The sequence below is a fragment of the Lacerta agilis genome, chromosome 7 (genome assembly GCF_009819535.1).
Source record: "Lacerta agilis isolate rLacAgi1 chromosome 7, rLacAgi1.pri, whole genome shotgun sequence".
Taxonomy (NCBI): domain Eukaryota; kingdom Metazoa; phylum Chordata; class Lepidosauria; order Squamata; family Lacertidae; genus Lacerta; species Lacerta agilis.
The window spans coordinates 40,635,906-40,656,104 of record NC_046318.1 but is presented as its reverse complement, the minus strand read 5'-3'; positions in this window follow the sequence as shown (position 1 = coordinate 40,656,104).

The following is a 20,199-nucleotide window of genomic DNA, read 5'->3' as shown; positions in this document are numbered from 1 at the left end:
TGAGGAGGGGAGGTTGCCTGCCCTGCAATTTGAAGGGTATTCCGTTAAAGGTTGCCAGGGGCGTGGCCCTGTCCGAAGCCTAGGGAGGTTTAGGGCCTAAGGCACGCCCCTATCAGTGACCCCAGGAGGAGTTTCTAGTTGATGTGCATCACAGGACTCCTTTACTGGTGGTTAACCCTTCCCGGACTCCCAGCACATGGGCTGGGGTTGGATATAGTCGGTTAGATCCAATGCCTAAGCCAATACCGCTCAACATCTGTTGTGGCCTTTTCTGCCCATTAACCTTATATATTGTGTCATGTGCCATTTATTTTCCACGGGGAGGACGGGACATTGCCATGCAATCAGCTTTTCCTATGTGCCAGCTTTTTTAAAAGAAAGAAATGCAAAACCCAGTTCAGTGTATCTTGAGCCAGTGTCTCACTTATATGCTGATTAGTGGCCTCCAACTAAGTTCTACTCAGAATACACCCGATGAAATCAATGCATATAAGTTTTTCATGTCCACTGATTTCAGCTGCTCTACTCTAAGTACATTGGATGTTGGACACAGTTCTAAAAATTGTGCCCTTGCTTTCTACTCACTCCATGCACCTATGCCCAACTGTTTCACTTCTTTTCTATGCTGCATATAGTAGCAGAACCTGCTAGAAGAAGAAGAAGAAGAAGAAGAGTTTAGGTCATCCTAATGGTAGACGACATTTATCCCAATGTTGCAAAGTTGAAATGGCTAAGCCACATGAGGCAACAAAAAAGGAAGAAATCAGTGAGAATAAACATTTTGAAGACAGTATGTGGGATTTAGAACTATGAAGGCAGCTTTTAGAAGAATTCAGCCTCTTTACCACATCTGTTTGGCAGCAGTTCATCCCCTCCCCCCACATTACTCCATCAGCACTCCTAGTCCAGTAATAATTTTAAATAAAGTCCATTCAGCCTCGGTTGGGGGGGCATAGTAAAACCCTGTTAAATTCCTTGTTGAGCATAAATCAAAAGCCTCCCCCTCTTTTCTGAAGTAACAAACATAATAGCATAACAGCGGCTATGCACGTCTCTTTCATTTTGCAGGGGAGGACAAGAAGAAAGTCCATTTGAAAACCGTAAGAAAACACCTTGTCCTCTCCTTTCCTTTCCCAGCTGTTGTAAGGGTTCTCAAGCTTCAAAGAAAACATTCAGATACCTTCAAAGAACCAAGCCCAGTCTTTTCGGCAGCTGACTGATTGCCTGCAATCAGCATATGTCGGTCCAGGAGCGCCTCTTGATTAATGCCAATTATCCAAATTATGGAGGAACCAACCACAAATCATGCCAGAGATGGAGTCTCGTCCATGGCAGGGACACACTCCCAGGTCGCACCTGCTCCGCCTTCCAAGTTGGCAGACATGGGCTTGCGTGGCACAGCGGGATGCTGTGAGCTCCCCACTGGGGAACAATGCCAGGATTTTCAAATCATAAATACTGGCTTTCCCCTGCCTGAACCTCCTTGTTGCCCGCAAAGGGCAGCAAGCAGCAACCACCACTGACTTGTGACGTGACCGGAAACCCAGAAAAAATATTTCCTACCCCCTCAGAAGTTCTAATTAGACTTCTAATTGTTGGCCTCCCAAGATCCTCCACCTCACCTTTGAAAGGTTCTCTTCCCTCCCATTTGCAATAGGTGCTACAGGAGGAAGATTAGAGTCTGTGCCTCTCTCTTTTCGCCCCTTGCCACAGCGCCTGCTGCAGCAGCAGCCAGTTCAGCGAGTGGAAAGAAGAAATAGTTTCTAGATTGAGGCCACATTTTAAACTGTAGCACTATGAATAATCAAGATTCCAAGCCAAATAATTTTAAACTTTGGTGACATGACTTCACTTAAAGGAGAGCTCTTAGCAGGCCAGAAAATGGGGCTTTTCCCCACTCTCAATTTCTGCATCAGTCTAATAACAGTATTCTGCTACATATTCAATAGAAAAAGGAGCAAAAGATTATTATTGTAACTGCTGTAGTTTAAGAGAATGTACTTTAAATTTTGTCTAAAAGCAAAAACTGCTAACTCCATAAGCTGACAAGATTATGACATCACCATTCAGTTCACCTTGTCACTGCTGATCTGCTGATCCATCTGTAACTGTTTGACTGGTTTTATTTTTCACTCTCTCTTCTACCTTTTTTAATAGGTCTGAGCCTGCTGTCAACTGCCATGCCCCCAAAGCCCATCAGAACCTTCAAGTGAGCAAACTGAAGTATTGGAATGGTGTTGAACAGAAGGCAAGGAAGACCCTGGGCAAAGAATTACTAGATTTCAATGAAGCAGGAGGCCATAGAACAGTGGTGTCCAAACTTTTTTCAAAGAGGGCCAGATTTGATGAAGTGAAGGGCCGTGAGGGCCGACCAAAGGGCCAACCAAAGTTGTTAACCTTTTTTAGGATTGAAGTTGTTGAGGGTTTTTTAGGATTTTACCCTAGGAAATAAACTGCCACAGGGGCCGGATTAAACTGACCAGCGGGCCAGATTAGGTCCCCAAAAAGGACTTTGGACATGCCTGCCATAGAAAGTATGCAGCCTGGCATCTCGTCTCCCATGTTAAAAAAGTTGAGTATATTGCAGCTTTTTTTACTTGCTTGCCCAGGTCTGGTAGGTATGGGGGAAGGCAGAAAATGATTCAAAGTTGGGGTCCAAAAAAGGTACCATAAAGGCATTGAAGAGGCAATTGCACTTAAGTACTGATTCCACCCTCTGTTGAAAGGATGATGTCATCCGTGTTGAATTCATGTTCTTTAATCATAAGTGTATATGGGGCTGGGAGTGGGGGTGAGGACAAGCTGTAGTTGGCAATGATGCAAAGAAACTATTTCAACTATAGTCATTCACAAAAACAGTGTTATGAGTTTGTGGCTGCAAGGCACCCATTATTTCTGGATTTGGTAACTGTAAAAATATAATAAATGCTTAAGAGAGTTAAATTGAAGTCAGACTCTTAACAGCTGGGCTCTCCTGTGCAGAGGAGATCACTTGAGATATGGGCCATTAGCAGAGAACAAAGACAGGAAGATAGGCCATCAGCAAGACAGACTTTCTACTGGAGCTCCACCTGGAGCTATGAGATAGTTAGTCTGAAGACAATTCCACAGTTTTGGGATTTCAGTTGGCTGTGGTGTGCTCAGGGGGAGTGTGTGTTAAAAGCAGCAAGTTGCAGTGGGGGCCAGAGCACAGTGTTGGTTACCTTTTTGAATAGGAGACTGTGGCAATAGGAGAGACAGGACCCTCTTGAGTGTGATGCTTTGAACCCTCCATCATAGGCTCAGGTTGTATATCTGTATAAATAAACCATATATCATGAAGACACCAGTCTCCATTGTGCCTCATTTCCAAAGGAAACACAGGCCCTGGGTAAGTACCTGGAGCACTGGAATCCCACACTGCTCAGAGATTGAACTTGTCTGTAATGATAGTAAATACACATTTCAGCCGATTAAGGCACAACAATTACTTAGATGGTTAATGCATGTATGTATGCATACCAAATAATGTCATGTGTATGATGTAAACTGCGCAATGTGGACTTAAAATTTAGTCATCTGAGAAGATTAACACCACTAATAATAGGGATATCATTATAACAAAGCAACCACTGAAGTTATTAAGGAAACACTGAATTTGGGTAGGTTTTAAAGTCCACATTAGCGCTTGTCAAATTAAATAACTTTACATTAATTGCTGAAGCATAAAATCCATTTACTCTCAGCAAGAGTGTAGTTTAATCATCCATAACTTTTCATAAACAAACAGCATTTCTAAAATACCATTCTCAGTTTCCACCTCAAAAAGAGGGTACTACTAATTCATTTTGTTTCTAGCTGTAATCACACTTGTAGTTTCCATTTTGGAACAAACCAAAACAGCAGCTCAACTTCCTTTACAAAAGCTTCAAACTCAGTATTATATAGATGTAGTAATACTGAACAACTGTTACTATTTGCTATGTAGCATCCCAACTGTGTGAATTATTAGGCTTTATTAGCAACATATTAGAAGAAATAGAAGGTCTATTATTCTCACTTGAGAAACTCTTCAAATTAGTGAATTCCCTCAGTCACATGTCTAATATATCAGTGCATTACTTTTTATTTTGCCATATTAAAATCATATATTAGAGGAAAATATGGGAAGTAAACAGTTGGCTGAGCAGGTGATGTCATCAGAAAGGGTTAGGGTTTGGCTTCTTGGACCATGGTCTCTGCTTCCTTGAAAAATGTCCTGGACCCTTGCATATCTGGAGGTAAGTCCTGATAGTGCACACAGTCCCAAGGGCAACATTAGAGTGTAGTCAGATAGTCCAAATGATCAAATTCCAGTCTAGCTCCAGTATAACAAGCAAAGTCCAAAGTCAATATGCAAGGTCAGGTTCCCACCTCTGCAGAACATCTTGGGTTGGAACACCTGCGGTCAGTCCTGAAGTCACAGACCAGGAGAGTTCCCGAAGCAGCCAAACCAAGGTCCATCAATGAAGAAAGCTGAGCAGACACAGAGCCTCTGCCGTGCTTCCCTTTTATCCTTCCCACTCTTGATTGATGCACATGTGTTTGCCCCAGCTAAGCAGCTGTGCCTCACCACTTGATGAAACATGCAGGGGGTCACAAGAGCACAAGAATCACAAGAGCAGGCACCAGCAAAAATCACAATGCAGGAAAAACCATAAAGCCAGTCAATGCCTCTACACAGCTCCAACCTTATTTCAGACGTTGTTATGTATCAGCACATTGTGATGTTTAGCTGGTGATATATCATGATGCTGAAAACCAGATATCTCCTTCCTTGGGGATTTTTAAGCAGAGGTTGGATAGCCACCTGTCATTAATGCTTTAGTTGAGATTTCTACATTGCAGGGAATTGGGCTAGATGACCCTCAGGGGCCTTTCCAACTCTGCAATTCTATGACTATGATTCTATGATTGTACTCAATACGGATGGGTGGAGTTGGAGTGCAACAACGTCTGGAATCCCTGCCCCTGTATTCAAAAGAATATGATGCTTTAGTTGTACAGTAGTTAGCATTACCTGCCACTGAATTTAACAGAGTTCCAGTTACCTAGAATGAAGTAGTGAGTAAAAGCAAATATAGGTGAGACATCTACCACTTTCAAGCCTTCAAGTGCCTGCTGTCTATCACCCAATTTAACTGGTTTATTAAAACCTATAGCTAGTGATCCTTTAATTTTATGTGCTTTGCAATGCAGTCTTATGCATGTTTGCTTAGATGTAAGTACCACTATCATCAGTGGAGCTTACGTCCAGATAATTGCTATGCATTTTGCTCCAACATTTCTGTCCTTTCTTCCTAAGGGCCAAACTATCATATATGATTTCCTAATATATTTCACAGCAACATCTTCCAGCACATAATTCCTAGCCTGTTTTACTTTACCAGGGAACTGTCTCATCACATACTGGCCAGGTTCAGGTGTAAGGGGAAACCATGGTGTCCTGTTATGTGACTACACCATCGTGAATCTTTGGCTGGTATGCGTCTTCTTTTCATTGTTTTGGGTGTGAAAGGGTGGAGTCTAAAGAATCTATTTGCACTTTGGACCAAAGTCCTGTTTCCTATAATGTCTGAATATCACAGAGGGAGGGAGACTACAGTTAATATAAACCAGGAGCTGAAACCATTATTTGATCTTGAGACACAAACAGATGCTTTAAAATTTATCTCCTTGCAGATAGAAAAGGGAAGAGGAGGAAACATGTGAACCAGCCTTCCCACAGTGTATCCTTGTAAAGGAAATCTTGGTTTCACATTACATCTAAACTAGGCTATTGTCAGTAGGGTCTTAGTCACAGGGACTGTTTCCATCAGCACCATAGTGATTTTGATTTCCTCCTTGGCTGCTACAATGATAAATTCCAACCATTGGAGGGTTTGGTTTAGGGGATAAACAGGACTGACAAGATTATAAATTAATGCATGAATAGATCTCAGAACTTAAAATGCATTTTAAAATATCCATGTTTTAATTGAAGTAACTCCCTGCAATAGGATGCTTATTGCTCCTTCAAATTTTATACGTACAGAAACATATATATCCATGTTTCTATCTATGTGTGATTACACTGTTATTAACAAAGAGTTTACCTCTCAGGATTCAGGCAAAATGATCAGCAGGATTCTATTTTAAAAGGCTTTTCTTTGTTACTTTATTGAAATTATCTGAATTAGATGTCCTCAGTATAACACTTTTACTAATCAATTAATCAGTTGTTCAACAACAAACATTTAAAATTAATTCAACAGTGTTCCCTGCTTTTGTTCAATGTTAGCATTACAGTTTTTACCCTTCTCTCGGATCTAGGTAACAGAGATGCTTTCTTCACAGCTGACAGAAGTCACATAATAAAATGTCAAGGGCCAGATGTCAGAGGTACTAAAGATGTTAAATGAAGCAAAAGATAAACATCAAACCGTAAAGTGATGATAAATAACATGACACATAAAAACTCACAGAAATGCTACAATACACACATGCTTAATGTTGACCACCAATAGGCAGCAATGAAAGAATTTAGTAATAGAATTTTGCAGAAAATGACAGTTTATTGTAAAAATATATATTATTCATAGCTAATGGACTATTAATGCCAAACTCACATCTTGAGACTCTAGTTGACTTTTACCCCAAAATAAAATGGACATTGAAATCAGCTTGTCCTCTATTAAATCCTTACATACATGCACAGTACTTTTCAGTATTTGGTCTAATAATCAAAGGTAAAAAATCACTTCCAAAGACAAAGCACCAAGGGTTTGGCAACAAGAGGCAAGAGATTAAGTGAAGGATGGGTGAAGAACAGGTGAAGCAAACCCAAATGAGAACCAAGAAAAGAAAGCTGAGGTCAACCTCTGCCTTTTGATGCAACTATAGCCCATCTTTTGAATAACTTTTTACATATATATCTGGTATCTGGTTGGCATTTTTCTAGGCTACAGTATCTACCAATAGATAGAGCCAGATTCACAATGACCACTGTAAAGCAGATTCAATTTTTATCCACAAACATAAGGATGAAACCTGTTAGAAGACAGATAAAGGCTATTAGATGAGCATGAAATATCCATTATGTGGTTTTAAACAGGCACCCCTCTAAAGCACAACTTGATGACTCTCCTGTAATTCTGAACTGGGACCATGTATTAAATAAGGCTTCTGCTTATGCTATCTTGCAGTCATATCACTGTACTTTTGCATAAAGAAATACAGTTCATTCAATCACTCACTCAATAAACACTTCTGCATAAAAAGGAAAATACGCATCCAGTCAAAGTTTTGCATAATAATTTTGCATAGAAATAGAAGCCAATTTGCATCATGAAAGAGAGAATGAATCACATCTACATTTATACCAAAGATTATTTATAAATTATTAGGCTCTGTTGGCAGTGGGAAAGTATTTATCATACTTGGCTTCACAAAAGGTTATACTGTAGCAATTTTATTGTTAAAATACATAGACACCACATCCTGCAAAATAATGAAATGGTTATTTGCAGTTATGAGAAACAAACCTACCTGTAGGTTATTTTTTTAATAAACATTTCTTTGTCAATAGCTGTATTTACTATTTGTAATTCTGGCTTTGTCAAACAGCTATACAACTGCTACAAAGAGGCAAATGGAATCACAATAGTATCTTATACTGTAATGATGCAAAGATTTCTATTGGTACTGGTAGGTTTATGGAGACTGCCACCCAGGATGAATTGAAATACAAGGCATAATCAGGAGTTCCCAAATATTTTTAGCAGTTGTCTCTTCAGATGCTCAGGTGTCTTTTTCCTCAAAACACTCACTGACAAATCACCACAATTTTATCTGGCAGATGGAACCATCCCACTCTGCTTAACTCTACCTCCTGCGTTCCTTATGCCACCTGTCCCTCCACTTACTTCAAAAAGGTTATTCACATGTCAAAAATGCAGATGCCACCAACAGCATCCAGTTGGTTCTCTTCCAGAGACTCAAGCACCCACAACTCCCTGATTAGGAAAGAAGTTCTAGATGGGTGGAGGAATCACACAATTTCCCACTTTTTAGGTACAACCTCTATAAAAGAATAAGGCATGTCAATGAGACTTACTAAGAGACCCAAGTAAGAATACAGGAACTCCAAGGCACACATTAAGTTCCTTGGGCACACCTTTGAATACATTAGAACTCTGCAAACTTTGGATCATGCCTAGCTTAAATAGGTAATAGCCAAAAATGTAAAGTATCTTGGACAATACAATGCTAATATGCGAAAAGGTGGCTGGAGTTATCAATGACATGATATATCTCAAAGTTCAGGAAGTAAGCAGAAAATAGCCTTCATGTTATAAAAACTGCAGGCAAAGTTGCTCATCTAACCTCTGTGTTTCATTCCTTATTTCCATTTTTCATATTTAAACCCACCAAAATTACAGATCACAATGGTTCTATACAGTTACAAAGACTGTCTAGAGCCATTTGTAATTGTTACAATGACCTTGTAGTTGACATTTCTGTTCTAGAGTAAGAGCCTGGCCTTGCAAGCCTTCTCCATGAATGGGAATGGCAGGAACACTTTTAGAATGAAATTCTAAATGATAAACTAACGTATTTCATACCAGCAGGTAGACAATTCACCAGTTTGAGATTATTTCCATCTAAACAGTTACAATTTCGTGTGAAATATTACTATCTTCTCTATGCACCATGAAGACATGGAGCACACCCAAAGCTCAAATGCTCCCACTCTGTGTAATAGGTATAACTTGAACCAGGATATCCTGAAGTTATTTGCATATAAGTTATGTTGTACGGTGGAGAATGAATATATCAGACACATGACTTCGGAATTGGCAAGCAGTAGGCTGCTCATTCAAAAAATGGGTTTTTAGGGTTGAACCTAAACTCCCATCCTTCCAGCTACTGGAATTTGTTGTGAAGGATGATGGAAATTTTTGAAAGATGCATAGGGGGAGCTCTTTTGAAAATTTTGATACCTCTAGGGTAGTTTATGTTACATGAATGGTACCACAGACCCCCTGGGTGTGTTATGCAGACCCCTTAGGGACCACAGACCACTAACTGGAAACCACTGCTCTAGAAGAAGTAGTGAACAGGGCTCCACTTTGTTTCCCAAAGCAAAATATAAATGAACCAAATCAAAGCCTTTCAATTTACATATGATCATGGCCTAACCCATAGACTTTTGAATGGACTCCATGAAACACTGCTCTTGTACAGAGGGAAAGAAGAAACAGAGCTTGGGTAATCCACTTCAACAACCTTCAGAAAAGCCATACAACCACAGTGGAAAATCTCTGCATATTATCTAGCCAATTATACATGATTTTCTTCTTGACCTGGGATAGGACATTATTTGGAAACCAACACTTTTTGTCATGGAAACTCTTTTTCATGTTTCATTAGCTTAGGCACAGAGGAAACATGTGCCATGTATCCCTTTTAAAATAACATTATCTAATTTCATAGACAATAAAGTCAAAATTGACTTCATTTACAGAAGCTAAGGAGGTGCAATTTTTCATGGACCGGTGCCCTGAGCTTTATCTTAAAATGACATTATGGTTAGCCTCTGACATTATCAGGTTTGTCTATTACAGTTCATGTGAAACTTCATTCAAGATGTTAAGAGACCATTATCCTTAAACCATGGAGAATAACTTCAGCATTACAGAAGCCGGCTTTGACATTGTCAACATACTATATTATCTCCTGAATTTCTATGTAACATAATGACTAATCCAGGCTGAATTCATTCACACCATCCTTTTAACAAGCTTTACACAAGCATATTGTTTACATGTATATGGTTTGGACTCCATCCTATATTTAGTAGCTTCAATGGAGGAGATTAAGGGAATGAGAGTTTAGTAATTTACTATCCAGAATGATTATAAAATAAAATATTTTTCTTCTTTTTAGTAAAGAAAATTGTGTGTTTTAATTAATTATCAGAGGTCTTAGAAGTCTTATTTCAGAAGTACTTAAGATAACACAGAAGTATTAAAGGTGGAAAAACCACCATTAATTATTACTCAGTACATATTTTGCCATTCCTAAACTATTGAACTAACTCAAATAGATCCACATATAAATGTATTAAGATCAACCATTTCTCAAAGATGACATTTTAATATTAGCATGCAAGCAGATCTTGCAATGAAAATACTGTAATTCTTATCAATCCTCATTAGCACCTACCGTATTTTACCATGTATAACATACACCCCATGTATAAGATGCCCCCTACTTTTGGGGACTCAAAATTAAGAAAATGGGGGGAGATTGCCCCCGTGTATAAGACTACCCCCCTTTAAACATTATTTTTAGTAAAAACAACCTAGTCTTATACACGGAAAAGTACGGTATGTTGTTTTATAAATATGCTTCCACAAAATTAGAAAACTATTTCTGAAGGTTTGAATGTCAAATAGAAAGGTAAAGGGACCCCTGACCATTAGGTCCAGTCGTGTCTGACTCTGGGGTTGCGGCGCTCATCTCACATTACTGGCCGAGGGAGCCGGCGTGCAGCTTCCGGGTCATGTGGCCAGCATGACTAAGTTGCTTCTGGTGAACCAGAGCAGCGCATGGAAATGCCGTTTACCTTCCCACTGGAGTGGATACATAAGAGCTATTCTTAAAAGTTTTGTAACAATACTGTAAACAGTTATTCCAGTGAAACAGTATCATCCAAACTTAACTACATTCTGAACTGAAGTATGTTGAAACTCACAACAACATTAAGTTACTCTACACCAGTATCATATTTCACATCTTGTTTGAAAATAATAAGTAATACGATAAGGTGCAACATAAAAATATCCTTAGTCAAGCTACTAAAAGATTGCACACATAATCTTGTTAAATGGGACATTTTTCCAAATAGTGAATGAGTCATTTAAAGATGTTTCCTTTAGAAATAAAATCTGACCTATTTCTTAGTATACAACTACTCAAATCTGCAGTTTTTACATTCTAATCAGATAGCTCCAAAAATAAACCAGGTGCAAGTTGGAGGTATGCTGTCAATCAGATCTCAAGTAACAGAGCTACCAGTAATTACAGGGCAAACTCTCACTTTTTGCCTACTGCAAATCAAATCAATATCCCCCTACTGTCAACACCAAGGAGTACAGTAAATTTCATTAACTTCTGGTAGTAAGGTAACATACAGCAATAATATTTACACATATTTCCTCTAATCTGCATCCAAATCCCCCAAAAAGAGGGGCAGGAGATCTCCAACTGTTCTATTTTCTTTCCTGGGATATCTTAGTACTTTGCTTCTGACTGTTCGTGGATAAACAATTTTGTACTGTTAAAAATGGAATTATGCCAATTTCTCTATCACCATCTTGCTATATTAATCATATAACCATAGAGACAGCTGCCATGTCAAAAAGCTTTGATCTACACACTCAATCCCATCCAGTTTCATACAACCCAAAAAAATTAAAAGCCATTTTACTGGTTTAGTGGAGAAGTGAAACTGTTGATTAATAATAGTTCATAAACATTGGATTGGACTGATGCAATGAAAACCAAGAGGAAACAGGACCAGTTAATACACGCTGCCCATTCTTTTCAATCACTCTTGTTCAGATTTCCCATTCCTTTCAAGAGAGAGAGAGAGAATTACAGCAGTGCAGTGCCCTGAATGCAGGCTTCATTTCCTCCCCCTTATGCCCTGAAAGGCTTCTCCAGCAGCTGCACTTCCACTAAATGAAAGTGCAATTTGTTATAGCCTCCACAAGCCTCGATGAGGGGTCACTGCTTGATTTCAAGCTCCCCATTTATGCTATTCACTCGACACAGGATGGACCTTGTCAGGGTTTTTACAGCACACCCAAGAATGGCTTTGCTGAAAAGCACGCGCGCGAGAGCGTCCCCTGCAACCGGAATAAAAACAATGCAGCCCAAACAACAGTTTGCCAGAAGCCTACACAAAGCTGAGAGGAGCAGCCCCCCGCGCCTGCCGGGACGCACGCCATGCCTTTCTTCGCAGCCCTTGCTAGCAGGAGTCCCGGAAGGCGCCCTGATGGGCCCCTTCTCCTAACCGAGGTCCGAGGCGACAGGACAAGGGAGGACTGTAGAATCGGCTGGAAGTCGCCGGCTCAAGAGCGCGGAGAAGCCACCCAGCCACACGCAGCGACCAGCGAGAGCAGCTGCTCAGCCTCGCAGAAACGCCGCCAACCACCCGGGGAGGAGAAGGGGCAGCGAGTGGCGGCGGCGGCGGCGGCGAGTGAGGGGCTTCTCTTCCGCGCGCGGCCACGCAATGTGGACAAAAGCAGCCGGCACTTTGGGGAACTCCATCGCCTCGTTCTTCTGACAAACCAGCGCTCCCCCCCCCTTCCCAACAAGGCCAACTAGGCTTCGCCGACCCTTTGAACGATGCCGCAAAAACGGCGCGGGGGTGGGGAGGGGCCTTGGAGAATTTCCTGAGGGAAGACTCCCCAGCAAGCCTGATCAATAAAACACCCAACAGGCATTGCCGGGGAGAGAGACCGCGCGCGCGTTTGTGTGGCAGTGAGAGGAAGAAGAGACCGGCTCCCTTTTCTTCCTCGCGCTCCTCCATACACACCCACCCACCCCCCAGAAGAGCGGCGCAGTCACCTTCCGCGCCGCAAGGACCGCTCCCCACCCAGCGCTCGTGGGTGCCGTGGGGAGGCGAAGGAGAGGCACCAAACGGCGCCGGCCGAAGGGCGCCAGGAATGGAGAGAAGCCGCGCTCTCCTCTCCCAAAGGAGAACCCGACAGAACCCGCAGCAGCCGCTGAGGGGGAAAGCTGTGAGAGAAAGGCAGCCCACCGCTCGGGAGGCGGGCAGCGCGCGACGTGCTGGTGGGAGCGGGAAGATGCCCACCACCCCTCAGAGTGACATTGTCACACACACACACACACAGGCCTCCCTCCCCCCAGTTCAACCTTTACCTCCCCACTTACCCGCTGAGAAGCAGGCAGGCAGTCGATACGCGAGCCAAGAAGCACACAAGGCAGAAGTCAAAACACCGTGTGGGAGGGATGCGAGGGAGAAGGAGGAGAGGCGGCGGCGGCGGCTAATCCTTGGATGTGTGTAAAGCGCGGCGGCGACGGCAGCGTGCGATCCGTGTGCGTGCGAGGAGCGGCGGCGGCGGCAGCAGCACAGCCTTCTGGTCAAGGCGCTGTAACGTGCCTTTGTAGGTAGATGTGTGCGCTGCTCGGAGCTGCGAGGAAGAGGCAGAGCAAGATTAGTCAGGCAGGGCAGCCTTAGCGGCGTGCAGGCAATGTTAATATTGGAGGAGAAGAGGCGGAGGTGTCGGCCCCCCCTTTCTCTCCTGCTCAGCCACTCGGGGCCACAGCAAGAAGACACCCCCCGAAACCAAACACACACACACACACACACACACACAGGCAGGCAGGCAGGCAGTGGCGACAACCCAGCGGGCGGCTATACGCTCGTCCCGCGTGCTTCCTCAGGCTACCTCAAGAGCCGCGTTGCCCAAGGGGGGAAGGCGACGGCTCCCCCTCTCTCTTGGGGTCGCGAAGAGGATTCCCGTCCCCCTGACGCCGCCACGACGACGACGAGGGGGGCATCTCCGCCGAGCTCTTCCTCGGTGCCTTTTCTTTGACTGCGGGCAGGAGGGGAGAGAGAGAAGCGTGAGGGGAAAGCGGGGAGCGACGAAACAGACACGTGCTCCGAAATAGACACACAAGGAGACCATCCACATGCGGAGAGGGAAATGGGTAGCGCTTGACGTAGGCGACGTAGCTGGTTGAAACGGAGGAAGTCGGGATGCGGATGATGTTTATCGCAGGGGGCTGGGGAAAGTGTGCGAGGCACGTGCAGCCACTCGGAGTGGGAAATCAAGTCCTCCGAGTTCATTGGAGGCTTGCTCCCAAGTAAGGGTGTAAAGCAGAAAGGCCTCAATTAGAGAATAAATCCCACGAATTTTGAGGAGGGAAATATCATAGAGCAGGTCTGTTAGGCTGCAGTCCTCTGCATGCTTCAATCCCATTGTAAGGAGTTGAACTTGTTACAGAAACACACAGCGTTGGGTTGTGTGGCTGCAATCCAATGTGCTCTAAAGTGCCCCTGAATTCAAGAATTGGCAGCAAGAATGTCATTCAGCCTGGAAGGTGTTACTTATGTTCTTGTTAGTGCATTATGGAATGTGAAAGAGAGTCATTTATTGATCCACTGAGTTTCCTGCTATTGCAGGATTTACAGTACCCACACCATTCTGATGCTCTTTCCTCTGCCAAGTCACACAAAGTGGAGCACAAACTGCACTGCACCCCTCATCTTTCTGTCACCACTTGACCTTTTACTTCCTGGTTTTCTCCTTCAGTAACACCTGCTTCAATAAAAACAAGGCCATAGCTCAGGTAGAGAACTCTCAGGGCCAAACTGAATGTGAAGCTGGAGGTCCTTAATTGCACCTTCTGGCGTTTCCTGGCAGGGGGTGGCAATTTGTATGGGGGATTCTGTTCAACAGGAAGGGTTGACTCTACTACAGGCATAGGCAAACTCTGGCCCTCCAGATGTTTGGGACTACAATTCCCATCATCCCTAGCTAACAGGACCAGTGGTCAGGGATGATGGGAATTGTAGTCCCAAACATCTGGAGGGTCGGAGTTTGCCTATGCCTGCTCTACTAGATCAGAAGGTCCAGATAAGGAAGCTCACACCCATAAATCCTCCTTTGGTCAGGTGGTAAAGATCATAGCCTTAGCGAGGACAAAACACAGCACCTGCAATTTATGAAGAGTGAATTGGATGGTATTTCAATCTAAATTCAAAAGATGATTAAATGAAAGAATCGACAGGAAAAGGAAAATGGGTAGTGGGGAGCAGTCCTAAATTATGTCTCTTAGGTGTCCTTGATTGGCAAGGCTGCAGCTTCTAGTAGATATCATATACAGGAAGTTACTGTATATTAATGAATAACAGCCCAGTGATGACAAGCAGACCTGTAGTAGCTGTGCAGAGGAAAAGGAAATTTGTGGGGATGACTGAAATATTACCATTTTTATGGTAATATTTGTTTAAAGGGAGTTACTTCTAAGTAAAGCATACCCAAGCCAACCAATTGTGTTTTATTCTGTAAAGGCAGCACACTTGGGGAGTCAATGAAATATCGCGGGCACTAGAAAAGTGCTTGAACAAACATACCCCAGCTTCTCTTGCTTTTTCTGCTGCTCCTGGAGGGCTCCCTCCCAAGTTCCAAATGGGGCTGGTCACCATTCCGTTCTCTGAATGCTAAGCAACAGTGATTAAGATGGCATTAAAATGCAACACTTCATGACAGTTTAAATAGTTCTCACCAAGGCAGAATTGAAATTGGTGAATAGGCTGAAAAAGAAAAGTGAAAAATACTCCATCATTTGTCTTTTGACCTTATTTAATTTTTAATTTGTAAAGACACGATCTGAGGAGGTCAGGGCAGCATTTAGCCTCACAACAACCCTCTGAGAATGAGTAGGCTAAAATAGTGACTTTCCCGACGCTATCTATTTAGCTCCTCTTCAGAAAACAAGAGGAGCTAACACTGGCATTATGTTGGCTCTGTGGTTCTACAAGTACAACCATTTTTGTGGCTAAAGTAAAGTTGAATAGATATTTGGGGGTTCCTGGTTGCAAACTGTTTTGGGACTATTTGTAGTGGGTTGCAATAGATAAATTAAATAAACCTAAACCTTACTCAATTGTACTTATGTTGTGCAGTCATGTATAGGATTGCACTATAAGACCTACTGAACTTGATGGGATTTACTTATAAGTAGAGATATATTAATGACACTGTTAATCAACTGCAAATGCCCATTTAGTGATGTCACCAACACCTGTACTTATCTGGTTTGAAATACCTATGCCATGTTTGTCTTCCTGCCTGATAATGTGCAGAACTATACCTGCAGCAAGTGCAAGCTGGTTGCCTTTCTGAAAGAGAAGGTACAGCAACCTGAGATTCCGAACATCAGGAAGAACTTTCTGATGATAAGAACTTTTTTGATAGTGGAACAGATTCTATTATTTGTTCACATACCCCCATATTTTTGTGTAAATAGCAGCTGGCAAACATTAAAATAGACAGTAAAACAATATAATAAGCATGAGGGGGAAAGTAAAAATATAATCCAAAACATTAGTCAGATTATGACTGTTCAGCATACCAGGAATCAAAGTCTTGTACATAGATTAGCAAAAGTTCTTCAATATTGTGCTCCACACTTTCACAGAAACTCTCATTAAACCACTGCAAAACTACATGGACTACAAACAAAAGCGGCTGCTTTGTGGGTGCATGAAAATATGTTGTTTAATGTTAGCCCCTACATCTCTATGAAAAGCTGTTGACTGCTATGAGCTACATAAATAGACCACCTAGTCAAACAGATCTCTGTTTTGTGACATTTCCCCCCCCCCCAAAAAAAAATCTTGGCCAGTTCTACTGCACATTTGTTCATAGCAAATGTGGTTACTGTCCCTCCCCATCCAGAGCTAAAACCCTTCCATGTTCGCAATTGTGTTTGTTTTGCTATTGGGTGTGGGAGGATGACACTGAATTTCCATGTGGCTCTCCACATGGCTGGTGCTGAAATTACAATTACCAGCAGGCAATAAGATGGAGCACATCATCAGAACATATGCAAGTTCACTCATCAGTAATCTTTTCAAGAGAAGCCTCAAGTGGAATCTAAGGCTGCATACACACCATATATTTAAGGTAAATGACTTCCTGGAAACTGTAGTTTACCCCTCATAGAACTATAATTCCCAGTAGCCTTAACAAACTGCAGTTTTCAGGATTCTTTGGGGGAAGTACAGTGGTACCTCAGGTTACAGACGTTTCAGGTTACATACTCCGCTAACCAGAAATAACGCTTCAGGTTAGGAACTTTGCTTCAGGATAAGAACAGAAATCATGCTCTGGCGGTGCGGCGGCAGCTGGAGGTCCCATTAGCTAAAGTGGTGCTTCAGGTTAAGAACAGTTTCAGGTTAAGAACGGACCTCCGGAATGAATTAAGTACATAACCAGAGGTACCACTGTAATGTGTTTTAAATTATGGTACGTGCACAGCCTAAGCCCCTGTGCTAATTAAAAAAACAAAAACGGTTGCACCTTCAGATAATCTCTTTTGCATTCTTGACTGACACCCTCACTTGTGTAAGTTAATTATCATCTCCTTTCTTTCAGAGTGTAACTGTCTTCCAAGTTCCTGTTAAATTATGTCCTCAGCACTGTTTCAGCTGTGAGATTTGCTACCTAACCCACATTAGAAAATGAAAATCGCTTGCCCCATTTGTAACAGGGAGCATATCACATCAACTCACAGAAGAAGTTTATTTCTACTTTGGTGTGAACTCTGCAGTAGGGCTAAGGCCACTTTACGACTTTCTTCATTTGGAAGCCTTAAGTGTGTTAAACTTTGGCATTTTCTCATTCATTTGTGCTTTCCTAATGCAATCTTTTTTAGAAAGTGTGTTGCAGTGGCTGTAATGAATATTCCTCCCTTGTAACAATGAATCTGTTCAGCAAAAATAGAAAATGTGGAAAGACAGCAAAATTAACTAGACTGGTAATACATTCTCATTTATTTAAACCCGCCAAGTGCATTTCTTGCCTATCCCACTGATAAATATAAAAGTAATACAAGATGCAACTGAATTCCTCCACTGCACTTTGACTGTTCCTAGCTTCTGAAACACCAGTGGGAGATTGGTGCATTGGGAAAGCTCCCAATTGGATATCTGTTGTTCCCTATGAGGAACTGGATGCCATGGATTATGCAGTCAAGTTTTATGCACTTGGGAAAATCACACCCCTGGTCAGCCCTCCTAGAGTGCAATGGATGATCCTCACCCTGGGAAAATCACCTCCATGACCATTGGATTCACTGTCCATAATCAGGGGAGAATTCCATGAAGTTGCTTTGTGGCAGCAAACCTTTAAATAAATTTCAAGCCCAGATTCATTCTCCAGGCATTTAAAAAAAGTATTACAGTACTCATTTTTTTGGTTATTCTTTCCCCAAAGGGCAAAGTATCATTCCCTTCAGATGTGAGTTTGAGTACTAAATGTGAAGTAGTTTGGAAACACCCAAAAGTAAGGAAGTGGTTTCTCTGACTGTTAGGAGTCCAGGTTCCCGGCTTGATAACACAGTAAGCATACGTAATTAAAATGGAGGATTTAATTGCAAAAACAAACAACAACAAAAAACCGAAGCAATTATCTCCGGACAGTTTTAGCAAGCCTCCGGCCCCCATCACTCAGTTGACCCTTCTGAGGAATTCTTCCTGCATCAACAGAAGAGATCGAACCTTTGACCCTTTCGTTTCTTATTTTGCTTCCTGTCTAGCAGCCTTCCTATACGCCTACGCCTCAGACTTATTTGGTCAGCTGCAGCCCTTTCCTGTTCCGAAAAGCTGTCTCTGTGGCTTTCCGCACCTGTTTGGGCTTCCAGGGAGCTTTGGCTCTGTTCCAGCCTGCTCTCCATTCCTCCCTTATCAGCCAGCTGTCCAAGTTCAGGGGGAGTCAACACTGGCAGCTGTGGGCTCTCCTGTGCCGGCATGAAAGCCCAGCCTCCCTGTTCCTGACTGCATTCTGCAGCCAGCTACGAGATTACACTTGGAGCTGGTGTGTTCATGACACTGATTCTCCAGAAAGGCAGAAGTATGGAAGTTTGTATAATGAAACAAAAGAAGAAACCAAAATAGCCTAACAAAGGCATGAGAACTTCCAGTGTTGATGGTATACAACTATGTTAAAATAATAGATTTCTCCATTTTTTCATATGAATAACTCTCAGTTCTATTCTAGGAAAGAACAAAGGGTGGTTGGAAAGAAGACAGGTAGAAGGTAAATCTCAATTTAGTATTTGACTGAGATCAGCTTGACACACAGAATGTTATGGTAATAGAATCATAGAAGAGTTGGAAGGGACCTCGAAGGTGATCCAATCCAACCCCCTGCAATGCAGGAATCTCTACTAAAGCATCCATGACAGATGACCATCCAACCTCTGCTTCAAAACCTCCACAGAAGGAGAGTCCACAACCCCCCAAGGACATTTGTTCCACTGTCTTAATAGTGATGATTACAGTCATGATGCTGGATTTAAAAAAGGGAGGAAATGGAAGGCAGGTCAATGGGAGGAAAGAAATGGAAGGGGGGGAGAAGAACTTGTATACTTTCAGGGAACAAACAACTTGTGTAACTGCTTTATGAAGAAAGTTTATTGTTCTTTTTACTATATTTGCTGCATCTCCCCACATGTCCTGATGGCAACTAAATATATATGTAGCCTAAGGTTACCAGATTTTTTTCACTGAATCCAGGGACACTTTTCAGCTTCCTACTAAATAGAGCCTGATTTGTAAATCTGGGGACTGTCCCCGGGAAATGGGGACGCCTGGTAACCTTAGTGTAGCCCCCATGTTTTTGCTACATTATGTGCAGACCACTTACTTTTCCAACAACCGAGAGTATGTTTAAAGGGAAGCCCCATTCCTTTCAGTGTGATGTTGATAAATCAAAATATTCATGCTTAGGATTGCAGTCTGCATCTGTCAACATTCTAAGCAGGCCATTCCGTGACCTTTTATTTCAAGGATAGGGAAACTGTCAATCCAAATGTTGTTGATATTGCCAGCTCCCATCACCCCCCCCCCCCAATCAGCATGGCCAATGGTCAAGAATGCTGAGAGTTGTAATCCGCCAATATACAGAAGGTCACAGGTTAGCCGCCCCTGTTTTATGCCATGGATGACCATGAGATAGATGGACAGCCATTGCTAAGCCTCTTCTGCTCACTAGACTTTCGGTGATTTTCTGGAAGCATCGTTCATTCTTTTAATGTGTATGATTCACTGTTCTGAAAAGCATAATAGACTGTCATTTAATTTTTAAAAATGAGGGAGATTATGACACAAGCACTGTGTACAGCCATAAACATTTTTTTAAAAACTACTTCCAGTTGTCAGTCATGGCCCAATAGGGACTGTGTGAGGAATGTGAACAAAATTTAAAAGAAATCAATACTGCAAGTTGGCTACAAGCTGAAATAACATATTGGTTTCTTGCAGTTATACATCACAGAAGGCAGAATAAATAGATTCTGAAGTTATTTGCTATAAGCTTGTGCTGAAGGTCCAGCAGTTCAGGCAGCAGACTAGCAATGGGCAAATTGTGGCGCTCC